General features: G+C 39.5%; 1 protein-coding gene across 3 annotated transcripts in view; it reads left to right on the top strand.

Moving 5' to 3' along the window:
* The window catches only part of SMCO4 (single-pass membrane protein with coiled-coil domains 4), a 28,474-nt gene that overhangs the window by 1,268 nt on the left and 14,599 nt on the right, over window positions 1-12,607 (top strand). The gene's annotated exons all lie outside the window — the stretch shown is intronic.

The following is a 12,607-nucleotide window of genomic DNA, read 5'->3' as shown; positions in this document are numbered from 1 at the left end:
AGTGGCCTATTTAGAACATACAGACCTCCTAAGACGAAGCTAAGAAGAAAACTGTTCTCAGCCTTTGTTGATTTCACTGATTTTTGTCAGATAAATGAACTGCTCCTTGCACAGCAATTTTAGCTGCTGGTTTCCCTCATGCTTTGTGGAAAACGTAGAAGGGACATCTACCAACAGGAAATTCAGTGAAACTATCAAATACTGCCCAATATTTTGGGAGAACTAGGAACTGCCTCTTTCTTTAGTATTTTTTCCAGCCTGGACTTGCATAGGTCTCCATTCTGCTCCTTGAGAGGGTTTTGGCAGAGCTGTTGGCCACCAACACAGGGCAGCACAGAAGAGCATGGACAGCACTGGCAGACTCGCAGAGATAAAGACAAGCGATTTGCAGAGCTGGGCAGCTTCAGATGCTGCCAAGGTGGGCACTGGAAAGCTCTCCTAGGGAGTACTGAGCACACATTTTACACCTCTTTGGGATATAATTGGTGTTCACAGTCCGATGGGACTGGTTTGTGTCAGACATCAAATATTCAGTAATGACTAGATGCCCACACCTCCTGTCTGTGAAACACCATCTGAGCTTTCCCAGTGTGAGGTGACATCCCTCAGTAAAGCTCCCTAGCTGATCAGTGGCTCATTGCTGCTTGTTTGGAGGAGGGTGTGGGTGCAGTAGCAGCGAGAGAGTGGACTGTGTGCTCACTGGTTGCTGCTAGATCTCTATGCTAGCAAAATAATTTCAATATTTAAAAAATCTAATAATGCTTTTCTATGCATTAAATAAGCACAGAAATGCTTTTGCATGTAGATATATACATATATAAAAGATACATGTACTGGTTAGGTGATATGACTCATCTTATTGGATGGTAGGTATCTTTGATGATGGCACGGTGTAATGCAATGCAGTTTCCTTGTTCGTTTTCACAAATTTCCCTTCTCCATCATCTTTCTCCCTTTCCTGTTACTTTGAGGAGCAGCAAGGCTTGTCCCAGTGGTGGTGTTCCAGCAAGAAGCAGTGGTGAGGAGAAACTGAATGAACTCCTCCGTGAAGTAACAGGAGATGGGTCCTGATTCAGCAAGCAGCATTGCTGTTGTGGGGACTGTGCTCAGAGAGATACACTGACCTTTTGCAGTGCTATCAGGGTTTGAGGGAACTAACCACGAATTCTCTCTGTTGAGTTGGGCTGGGCTTTGCTTTTGCTGTGCTTCAGCTGCTCCCAAAGCTATCTGAGCCCTTTGAGAATGGATGTGGCATCTCGTTCAGGTCCAGGTGCCTCAGAATCAAATGATCTCTGTCTCCGTAATAATCTCTCCATCATGCACTGCAAGAAGCATCCCTGACTAGATTGCCATCCATGACATGCAATAGCAGTTTGTGTTGCATGCCAGTATAGGTTTCTCTAGCTTTTCATTCATTATGGAAATGCTATCATGCTTGCAGAAGTTGTCCTGCAAAGAGATCTTGTTGTTTTCTCTGGAGATCCCCAAGGCTGATAGCTGTACAAGGCCACCAGAACAGTGGCAGGGCTGTAAGCCCACAAGTTCTGTAACAAGGTGGGATTGTTTTTTAGAGGGCGAAAGATCCTGAAGTGTCCGTGATGCCATTTTGGGTTGCTTCTTTTTTGGTTTGATTTTTTTGTTGGTTTTTAACATTTTTAAAATGATAGCAGTAACAGCTTCCCAGTAAGTCCTGCATACAGCTGAGAAGTTACCTTCCTTTCTTCTTATTATGGGAAAGAGTTATGTTGGCAGATGTGGCCTGTGTGAGGATTTGGTGAGCTTTTAATCCTGTTTGTGGCTGATAGGCAATGCAAATATGGAAGGGCATCTCTTTCAGTGTATTAAGGTCTTAACTGCTTGCCACCTTAGGGAAATGTGCTGTTAAAATGCTGTAATTGTTTTATCAGTAGCTACAGGCCATACAGGCCATGCAGTTTTAGATGTAAAATCCTGCAACAGTGTAGACTGCCTCCTCCAGCACTTTTTTTTTCCCTTCTGGTTGCTTGTTTGGGTTTTTTGAGAGAGATATTTTTACTTGTTAGGAGAAACCATAAAATAATTTCTGTAGGTAATAGAGGAACCAGGCTTTGTATATTGAATAGGGGAAGCAGCCAGAGATATTTGTGAGCCCTTTGAGCACGTGTGTTATCTTGAGGGGATGAGAATGTGTGATAATATTCCCTCTGTTGTCTTTTGCCCTGTCACTAGTTTAGTTTCAGGATGGGGGCTTTTTTGGTCTTCTTTATCCTTGTTTGTTGTATTGTACATCCATTTTAGATGCAAAGAAGTTATCACTTCCTGCTTTCTTAAAAGTGTGAGCTTTTGGGTGTCTATGTACCTAGAAGTTTCTGACCACTGTTGTCATTAGAAATCTTGTGGAATTTCTCAAAAGGTAGGATGTGCCCCAGTCAAATTACTGGCATGCCTCAATCAAATTACTCTGCATTAAAGTTCTGAAAGTACGAACATTATCTTAAGTATATGAGTGACTATTCAGAGGGGTTATCTTTCTTGTCCATCAGTAAGCTGGTCGAAACTTAATGAAAATGAAATAGTGAGCAGTGCAGCGAACTTTCCACTGCAGTTTCCAGTGAGTGTAGAAAACACCATTTTTTGCAATTCAAAAATGTGTGCTATTTAAGGAGCTACTTCATTGACGGGGACTGCATTCTTGGAGCCGGAGGAGTTACATTGTGCAGTTTTGTGGTGAGATTCTTTGGGGATAAAAAGCTGATAAGTACCTGCCTGCCTTTCCTGTTTGCTCATATGCTGTATTAAAGGCTTGTGCAAGAGAGGGACCTTACTTCCACATCCACCAAGGTTCGGTGGAGGTGTTGATAAAACCAGAAACTGCAGCTGGATTTGTTGGTGGAAGATGGAGGGTCAGTGATTTGTGACACTGACTTTTGCCGTATGCATGGCACTTAATTACTAAGTTTCTCTTGAGTAGTTTGCTAACAGTGCCGTGCTTGTATTTCCCCGTCTTTCTGTGATCATAATGCAGTCGTTAACTGACTTTAAAAAGTGAGACATAAAAATATGGATTTTCAGTGAAAGTGTCAGTCTTGAGTATTTGGATTTTTTTTTCTTTAAATAGGTAGTAACAATAATGTCCAGTCCTATGCAGGTTACTGTGGACCTGAAGGTAAAGGGACATAGCAGAGGAGTCTGACTGCATGCAGAGTGGGTGGGTTCTGATCTGCTCAGGTGGGTATTGACTTTCTGTGTTATGGCAGAGGGTCAGAGGAGACAGCTTTATAAGGTTTCGTGAAATGGCCTGGTGTGTGGAAGCAGGAATGCTGGAACTCGTTATTGGACTTAGCAAAGCCTGTGAACCAGGCTAGAATGTGAACTCGTGATTGGTGCCCTAAGCCTTAGTGCCAGCTGACCTCTTTTCTGATCCCTTTCATGATTTTTATTTTATCTTGTTTGGATTGCACATGTTTTCCATTAGACTTTTTCTCAAAGTCCTTTTACTTGCTCTGGTATATTTCATTTCTGTTTACCCCCAGCTGTTCTTTGACAGTTTGTCTGATTTTTTAAATTGCATTGTTAGATTTTTCTCCTGTGCACGACCTATGTTTACATTTATTCTTCCCTTATTCATCTTCTCACATTTTTCTCCTTTTAACTCTTATCCTTAGAGGAACCAGTTTTACTCTTAGAGACCAGCACTTTCTTATTGATTGCCAGCTGCTTTTATTGAAACTAATTTGCATTCTCTGCTCTTATTGTGCTAGACAGAGGACTAGTGATTTTGAGTAAAGCTCCTTCCCGAAAGGCTTTGCTCAGAAATTGCCTCTGTATTTGAGAAAAAGAGTAGAAAATAAAGAGCAACATCAGTGCAAAAGCTGCTTCTGCCTAAACCAATGTGCTTGTGTCTTTGTCATATGAAGAGTAGAAATGTGGCCTGCCCTACTGCAGGCACAAATGACTTTTTCAGGCTGAAATGAGCTGGCGTGGTGAGGGGGAATGCAGAATGATGTGACCTTGTGTTTACTTACATGGGCACCCCTTAGACTCTGGCAGTAACAAACACAATCCATTTTGGTTGTGACTGTGTTCTGCCTTGGCACTGCTGTGATTTTTTTTTTTTTTTGTCCCATAGACTGGTCTAAAAAATTTATGAAGAATAAAGATGTACTACAGTTAAAGACTTGAAGAGCTGTGTTTGCATGATGGTAAACTTGGGGGAAAATGTTAAATGAGAGGAGGTGGCTGGGTAGGCTTTAACACTCACAGTACCATCTGCCTTCAGATAGGCTCTTTTGAGAAGGGTCTCTAATAAGGCTCCTCAAGCCTTATTAGTTGCTAAGCATAAAACCCTTGTGTTCAGGTCATGTTGATTTTGGGCTTTGTATCATGCTAGAGGTGTGGATAATCAGGGTTTGGATGTACTACACCTCAGGGTGTATATCCTATCTCCTCCTCAAACTGCTTTTGGTTTATAAATTGGTCTCACTGCTTTTTCACCCAGTGTTAGTTTGGTTTGACACCTTGGCTTTGCTTGTATATTTGGAAAGGAGTTCTCTGGCCATGGTACAGTGCTTAGTGTCAGGTCTGGAGGGAGAGGTGTGTTATATAAATTTGTTACTAAAACTCACTGTAGTGCTTTGCCTTTCAAATGCTTGTTCTTAGCATGACTGCTTACTGGAAATTGTATGTCAGTAACATCATTGCATCAGGATAGATCTTTTACTTGAATTTGACACCCAGCTAGAAGCATAACCAAAAGAAGGAAGCTGCAGGATGGAGTTTTTAGTAACAAAAGTGCACCCTCAAACACAGATTAGGTACATGGTTGTTATGATACAAATGAGATATGAGATCCCAGAGCCTTTTATTAGACTTACTGGTGCCAGTATAAAATATGGCTCTGAGCCTGCAGTCATGCCACAGAAAGGCTCAGGAAGTTCATCTGTGGTTAATTGTCTTTGCAAATTTAGGTCTACTTAGAAACCTGTGCACTTACTGTGCTGGGTCTGGCCATCAACTCAACCTTCACAGCCTACTTTGAATGGAAAAACATACAGTTAAACTCTAGCATAGTTTAGGACAAAAACTGCAGGATAAATATATCTGAAGTGGCTTGAGAGGTTTAGGTGTTAATGTTGCACAGCATCAGAAAAACCTGGGTTTTCTGAATTCATAATTGTTACAGGAGAGGATTGTATTTTTATACTGTTACAACCTGTGAAGTACATTTGAAGACTTGGAGTCTTAGAGTTACTTGTGATGAAGTACTTTAGCATAGAGGAAAAAGGCTGCATGCCAACTTTTTGTCTTAATGTTAGGGTTTGATACCATTACTCAGAAGTCTTGATGCAGGTTCTTGCTGCTGAATTATTATTATTTCAGTCTGCAGAGCAAACAGTTTCCCTCCATTGTTTTAAGTCTTTCCCACAACAGTTGTAAGAGAAATACTAAGTACAGGAAATGGTGTCTGTAAAAGTAAGATTTGATCTGAAATCTGATTGCCTGAACTATTGCTAAGTCTTTTACACTTCTGAAAGCTGAAGATGATGTCGTTCTTTCTGTTGATAATTTACTTAGCATATTAAACTCATTGTACAGTAATCTCCGTCAAACACACTTTTGCTTTTCTTTTAAATCGCATTATAAATTGAGGAAGAGAAACAGAAATATTTGTATACAATAATTTTTTTTCCCATGTCTTCCTTCTATAGCACTGCCTTCCTGAGTTGGCAGAAAGTGAAACCTTTCTGTTCTTTGTCCAAACAGAACAAAATGCAAAAGCCAATAGTAGAAGTAGGAGTGAGAATCCATTTGACTTTTTAAATTCTTGCCTTTGTTAATAACAGGATGGGTTAATACTATTGAATATGATGTTGTATTTTTTTAAAAAAGAAAGTTATTGACTTTAGTATGTGCTTAAGGGAGGAGCAGGGGGAGTTTTCAAACACCTCAAAAGAGCTGTAGAAATAAATCTTTGGAGAAAATTCTGTAACAAGTAGAAATATTCGAGTTGGTTTGTGCATCTTAGCATTGATCTCCTCCTGAACTAATCAAACCCCTCCTAACATACACACGGTGTAGCTATACAGTGCCTTGCAGTCTGACCTACACTTTTCTGCACACCCTTCCGAGTAATTAGACAGGAGCAGGATCTTCTGTGTAAGCCTTTGAGCTTTGTTATTTCCGTGCTGTGCTCAGTGTAAAATGCAGTGCTGAGAGACTGGCCTTCTTTGGCTTAGGCAGGGCATCTGGAGCTGCTTTGCATCTGATCTCCTCTGAACAGGAGTGAGGAGGATTGGGTCTGCCTGTGGTGTAGCACCCTGTCATAGCCCGTGTCTGGTTCTGGTAAATCAAACCTGTTGACAGCTGGCTTAGCTGGTTTTTTCATGTTCTCTTTGGATCAAGATGATCTTTAAGGTCCCTTCCAGCCCAAACCATTTAATGATCCTCTGTATTTGTTCCTGAAATGCCCAAATGCCAGTGGGAGGCTAGTCCCAGCTATCCTTTGTGACTGACAAAATTTCTGTGTGGTTTGGGGAGGGATGTGATTTCTTTTGGGTGGGCTTTTAAAATTTTTTGTTCTGTTTTTTTTTGGTGTTTTTTTTTTTTTTTTTTTTTTTTCCTGTTTTTTTTGTTGGTGTTTTTTTTGTTTGTTTGTTTTTTTGTGTTTTTTTTGTTTGTTTGTTTGTTTTGTTTTGTTGGTTGTCCTTACCTTTTCAAACACTCTGTGTTTTTGCAAGGATATAAACCTGGATATTTTATATATTCTGTGTTGTTGAACTAACTGGAAAATTAGGGGGTTTGAGAGATAGGAGCTCTGATGATAAATGCATTTTTCCCTTGTAAAACTTTATCTGTATTCTCTGTGCTAGGCCCTCCTGAAGGAGAAATTCAGTGTGAAGAGAGGTTTTGTGACAGTTTTGCCCTTAGCGACCCTTAGAAGCACAGGAGAGGAAGAATTAAAGGAAAGAGCTGCAGTGTGCAAAGTCTGAAGAATTAACATCAGTCTCTTTTTCATACAGAGGAAAGAGAAGAGTTGACTGGAGGAAGAAATCTTTCCTGTGGTACTGGTAGAGAAGAACAGTACTTGAGACCTAGATAAGGCCTCACAAGCAGCAGAAGTGTATCACACTGCAGAAGCTATCTGGGCTGTGATCAGTGTTCTAAAATACAATTTAAGAAACAGTCAACAAAATAGGTGTTCAGTTAGTTCATCTGCAAACTTGAAATCTATTTGATAATCCCCATATAGTGCAATTCAAAAGTATTCTTAAGCTTAACTTTAATTAAAAAAAGGCATCATGGTAGAGTATACCACATTGCATGTTTGCTGAACAGCATGTACTATCTGGATAAATGACTGAAAACTTTGCCACGTGGTATTTATTTACTCCTTTATGCCAAATTTTATTTTTTTGCTGTTTTTGGTTTTTTTCTTGTGAAATCAGTGGGTACAAACCTTTTACTGAATATTTCCGACCATGTTTTTATTCATTGTATGAAAATAATATGATGCTCTGTTACCAAAACCAAAAAAACCATCAGGTTGTAGTCATATATTGTAATATCAGCGGCATTTTTTTCCTGTAAGAATGACAGTGGATGCAAAGGTGTGTTTACCTTGAGGAGGGATACAGTTGCTTTCCAAAATAATGCTGTTTATGAAAGTTTATTACAAATTGTCTACAGGAGAGTAAACATGCAAGGATCAGGGTATATAACGTTTTCTTTGGAACATACCTTTGGTAAATATATTTTTAACGGTTATTAATCTGTTTCCTGACTAGGAAACCAAGGAAATCAAAGTGAAAAGGAGATTATGGCCATATTTGTTATTCACTGCTGTGTTGTTTCTGACTTCCATCTCCTATGCAGTTAGAAACTCTGCAGGAAATGGATATGTGACTTGTGTTGAAAACTTTCAGATTTCCTGTTTCTCTGGATGTGTTAGTTTCTGGCTGAGCAGGTTAACCTTTAATGCTGGGCCGTATCTCTCCAGATTTTCCTTTGCCCTGGAAAAGCTTTTGGTCTCCACTGTTCCTGACCACCCTGCACATCTGGCAATTTCTTCCTTCCAGTCTCACAATTCCAGCAGTGCAGTGGCACCAGCTATGTGCAAGTCACTTTGAATTCTGCTGTCAGTTTCTTGTGAATAAAGTGTTTCAGAATTCCAGGGAGCCCTGAATATAAACGTATCAATTATGTGTCAACACAACAGCATCTGTCGTTGAAATTGGGTATCGTTTATTTGGCATCAGCATAGCAAAGATTTGGCTGACAGCCAGAGTGAAATATTCCAGCAGAAGCTGCTGCAACAGAAGCCATCTTAGAAGCAATTTGCTGAAATTCAGGTGGTCTAACATAATCTTTTAATAAATTCTTAAGACATGAGGGACCTTAAACAAAAAGCCTCTCATGTTCTATATTCTTGTGTATTATTACTTCTTTACCATGTCCAATTTTTTTTCATGGTTCCTCTCTTGAAAGAGATAGATACAAGGTTGTGGGATGTATCTATCCCATAATTCAATATCCTTTTTTGGCTTTCCACTTCTTACTTCAACATTGTTTACATAAAAGCTCCAAATGAAGGCAATTGGTGATGCCTCCTTTGGGAAAACTTTGCTTATGTATGAAAGAGGCAAAGCTCTCAAAACAGGAGAGTAAGAAATTGCCCCTTGTAAAAGATACGTGTTCTGGAGGTTTTGCACATTTTTTCTTTTCTGAATAACTTAGTCTCTTCCTTGCTTTTTCTTAGATCTTTTTCTTAGATTTAAGTAAGTTTTGCTTTCCCAAAGATGTGAGTAAGTCGAGTGAGTAATTTCAGAAAGTTAGGAAAACCCCAAGTCTGTAACACACGCCATTTGTCACAGACAACTGCCATGGTTGAGTAAGCATTTTAGCGTACCTGTGGGAAATGGGGAACTCAGATGACTTTGTCTTTATGGATGATCTTCATCATACTTGAAGGAGGTGAAGAGGAAACTCTTTGATTTAATGATATAGCTTGTCACCTGGTTGAGTCTGATACCTGTTTAAAAATGAAATCAGGAAGATCAGAGTTAGAAAGGAGAAAATATAGCAGAAAGGCTCAGTTTCCTGTAGCATATCCAAATGTTTTCCTCATGTCTTTTTGCTTACTCTGGATTCCAAACAGTCCCCATCCCTTCATCAAATTAAAGTTTTTGCCCTTGGGTGCTAAAAACCCATAATTTCTAGGAAAGCATTAAAAACAATACAGGGATAAAAGTAGTTGGGAGAAAATACACATTGGGTTTTCAGTGCTGGAGGAAAAGCTTGTAGAATAAAGATGAACTGGGTTTTTTTAAAGGTTTTTAGGGTTTTTTTTCTTGTGGGTTCCTCCCTTCCTCCCTGAGGTTTAGAGTTCTATGAAGTTGAGTTTCTCTCAGAGGGGAGAGAACAATGAAAGGGAGGGAGATCTAGCATATTGTCTGCATTTTAAATAGGCTGGTTTCTCTTTGATAGAAAATAAATAGTAAATTTGGATTAGCTCTTAACTTCCTACTCTCAGAAGAAATCACAAATCTAGAGTTAAGTAATGAAACCTCTCTAGGAAAATCAATGTAACGTGTATCCAAGCTCAATTTATTCAAGAGGTCAGCTTTGTTGCTGCCCTGGCATAGCTTGAATTTAATGATTAACCTCTTAATGACTGTTCATGTAACTTCCATCTGGTATTTTATATAAGTGTAAGCCAAGATGATAACAGAATGCTGTAGTAAAGCAGTGTCTGCTATTCAGGGAAAAATCTCATTCCAAATCCTGTATGCAGCATGCATCAGCCCCAGTGAAACTGAGAGAAGCCCATTAAGAAATCCGATTAGCTGTCTGCTCTCTAGGTGAGTTAAAATCTCTGTCCAGTGTGGTAATCAGTGATGTCTAACTGGTGGCTTATCTGGTAATAGTGCTGTCACCTTTTATAGGCGCCTCTTGTGCAGTTCCGCCTGGCTTGTGTATTCATTTTGGCCACGTAGAACACCGAGCGGCCAAGTGAGACCCTGTTATAAATTTTAAAATTCTCTTCAGAGCTGAGGCAGACACTGTCATGTTCTGTTGTGTTGCCCTTTGTTCCAGCAGGTTTCCTTGTGAGATCTCCAGGTGCCATGTAAGCGGTAGCACACAAGAAGGGGGAGATTGTGCTTTGTGGGAAAGCAGCATGGAAAAGTGCAACATTAAGTTCAAGTTTCAAAGCAATGTCAAGCACTAGTTAGTGTGCTTGCTCCAGCAGTAGTTTTCTACAGGTGAGAAGAAAAAGAAACGTGCCATTTCGGGAAGAAATAATGGAAAATATTTCAAAAGTAGCTTTAGTTAATGCAGTATCCTGTAAAGTCTAAATTGTTTTCTTGTTAAAATGCAGAATGTGAAGAAGAGCAATTCTAATGCCTGCAGTTTTTGATGTATTTATCTCCAGAAAATACAGATCTGATGTCCCTTCTGTATGCATAAATGTTCATGTCCGTGGAGAGATCTGGCTGAAACCTGTGGAGTGCTGCAATAGCAATCAAGATGAATTGCCAAATGGGAGCTGAACTTTTCATCAACTCTTGCCACATAAATATATAAATACGAATCTTTTGAAGGTGTCATCTGTTGGTAGTTGCTTCCCATCAGTGTTTATTCATCTTCTATTCCTTTCACTCAGAGGAGGTGAATTTAGACTGCAGCTGTCTTGATAGTTGGGGGTTTCTTAATCATTGTATGCTCTTTGCTTGTGGGTTCCATCAAATTACTGCGATCTCAGCCATGCTTTGTACCTTATTTTGTATTTCATTCCGTACTTGCTGTTGTGAAATATATTGTGTCATTTCTGCTTAGGTTTATTTTGAACTATTTTTAGCATCCTCAGCTGATTGAAACTTCCTTGTGCCCTCAAGGAAAGTGAGGTGATACCTATGGTACAGCACAGTAGTTAAGAGGTTATGCTTCTCTCTTCCTTTTCTCAGAAGTCTACTGTGTACTTGTAGTTCAAGTTTCAAATATTCGTTAATTTGTGAAAAGAAATCTCACTTCTCTGTAGGAAAGAAGGGTAAGCAATACAAGCTGATGGCCTGCATCCTAGGAGGAGTAAGCAGATCTGATACTTCCAGCCCTTTGTAGGAAAAAGATGCTTCTCAGAGTCCTGCTGGAGGTGGTGTATACTCTCCTCTCCTCGGAGTGCACAGGAACTGCTTGTTGATTCTCTTGTGTTTTGGTGACCCATGCTCAGGAGTATAGGTAAATACACTTGGTATTATTTAGAATATATAGGTTTATAGTCTGGTTAATAAGAGGCTCTTTTAAACTACTGCCTGGTTTTCTGCTCAGATACTTAGTTTATTTCTCCCTCTGTGTTGAACCTCCATTCCTTGTCGTAGTCTCGTCTCTTCTTCCCAGTTCAAATTAATTGAAGTTTTGGAGGAAATTAGAATTTTTCTTTTCTTTACACTTACATCAGAAATTCAAAGGACAAAATTCCCCTTCTTCACTCTCAGGAGTGAAGTGCTATTTTATAGTACCGTCAGATTAAATATTGGGGTCACTAATCTACTTCTTGCACCACAATTCCTGTATAGAGGAGCAGCTTGTTTGGAGCAGTATTTGCAGAACCATTTCAGTACATCTCACTCACTGTTTTCAAGTCAGTACTGCAACCTTATATAAGCCAGTCTCCATCCACTTAACTCCAGGACAAATGTGGTGATTAATATTTATATAAAAGCTTTCATGTTTCCACAGTGAAATCGTCTCACTTTGAAAAGAAAAGGTGTCTTTTTCCCTGTTGACTTGGTGTGAAAAAGCTTGCAAAGGCTTCCAGCAGCACTGCATCCGAGACAGGCATCAGCAGAAGAACTGAGGTCATCTTTAATTTGGTATTTCATTTTGTGAAATTGCCTACTCCAAGAGAAATAAAACATTTACATGTATATTAACCAATGTTTGCCAGCTCTTGGAATAAAGCCAGTTCTCTCAGGGCCAAACAAACGCTCTGAGTGAATGAGTAATAATCTGCAATTGTCACTCCTAATTTATGGATGAGTAGATAGAGCAATGTTTGCCATTTTAAGTTGTCCTATTCGCTTGAAAGACTAGAAATCATGAGTAGCTGTTGGCTTGGGGTATCAATAGCATGTCTGTTTATAGCTGATTTACTCAGTACAGCTGTTGCAAAAGTTCAAGACCTCCCCACATGATAAGAAGTAATTGTGAAAAAGATGAGAACACATGAAGGTTACAGATGTTTTGGGACACTGATTTGGAATCCACAGCCAGAAGATGAAGGATACATGGCATCTCCTCTTTATAAATGACAGCAAGGTCTCCCTGTGCCTCGTTTATTTTCTGAGGAAATCTGTATCGTCATCTTCTCACGTTAAGATAAAATTTAAAAAATCGATGGATTCCCAAGATAATGTCTGTATTGGCTTTTGTTGCTGATAAGTAAGAGGAGGGCATACTACTGATTATCTTAGAATTATGTTTCCTGTCTCTGAGCCTTTCCATTTGCTTAATTTTCCAACAAATGCAGTTAAAACCAGTTTTGGAAACTTTGGTTTACACATTCATGAGCATGCTTTTGTCATGAAGTTGACAGCTATCTTGCCATTATTGCAGTCAGACTCTTTTGTTGTGA

This window comes from Sturnus vulgaris, chromosome 2, assembly GCF_052056855.1.
Source record: "Sturnus vulgaris isolate bStuVul1 chromosome 2, bStuVul1.hap1, whole genome shotgun sequence".
In the NCBI taxonomy this organism is placed as follows: Eukaryota; Metazoa; Chordata; class Aves; order Passeriformes; family Sturnidae; genus Sturnus; species Sturnus vulgaris.
The sequence above is the reverse complement of the archived record's forward strand: the minus strand, read 5'-3'. Positions and strand labels throughout refer to the sequence as shown.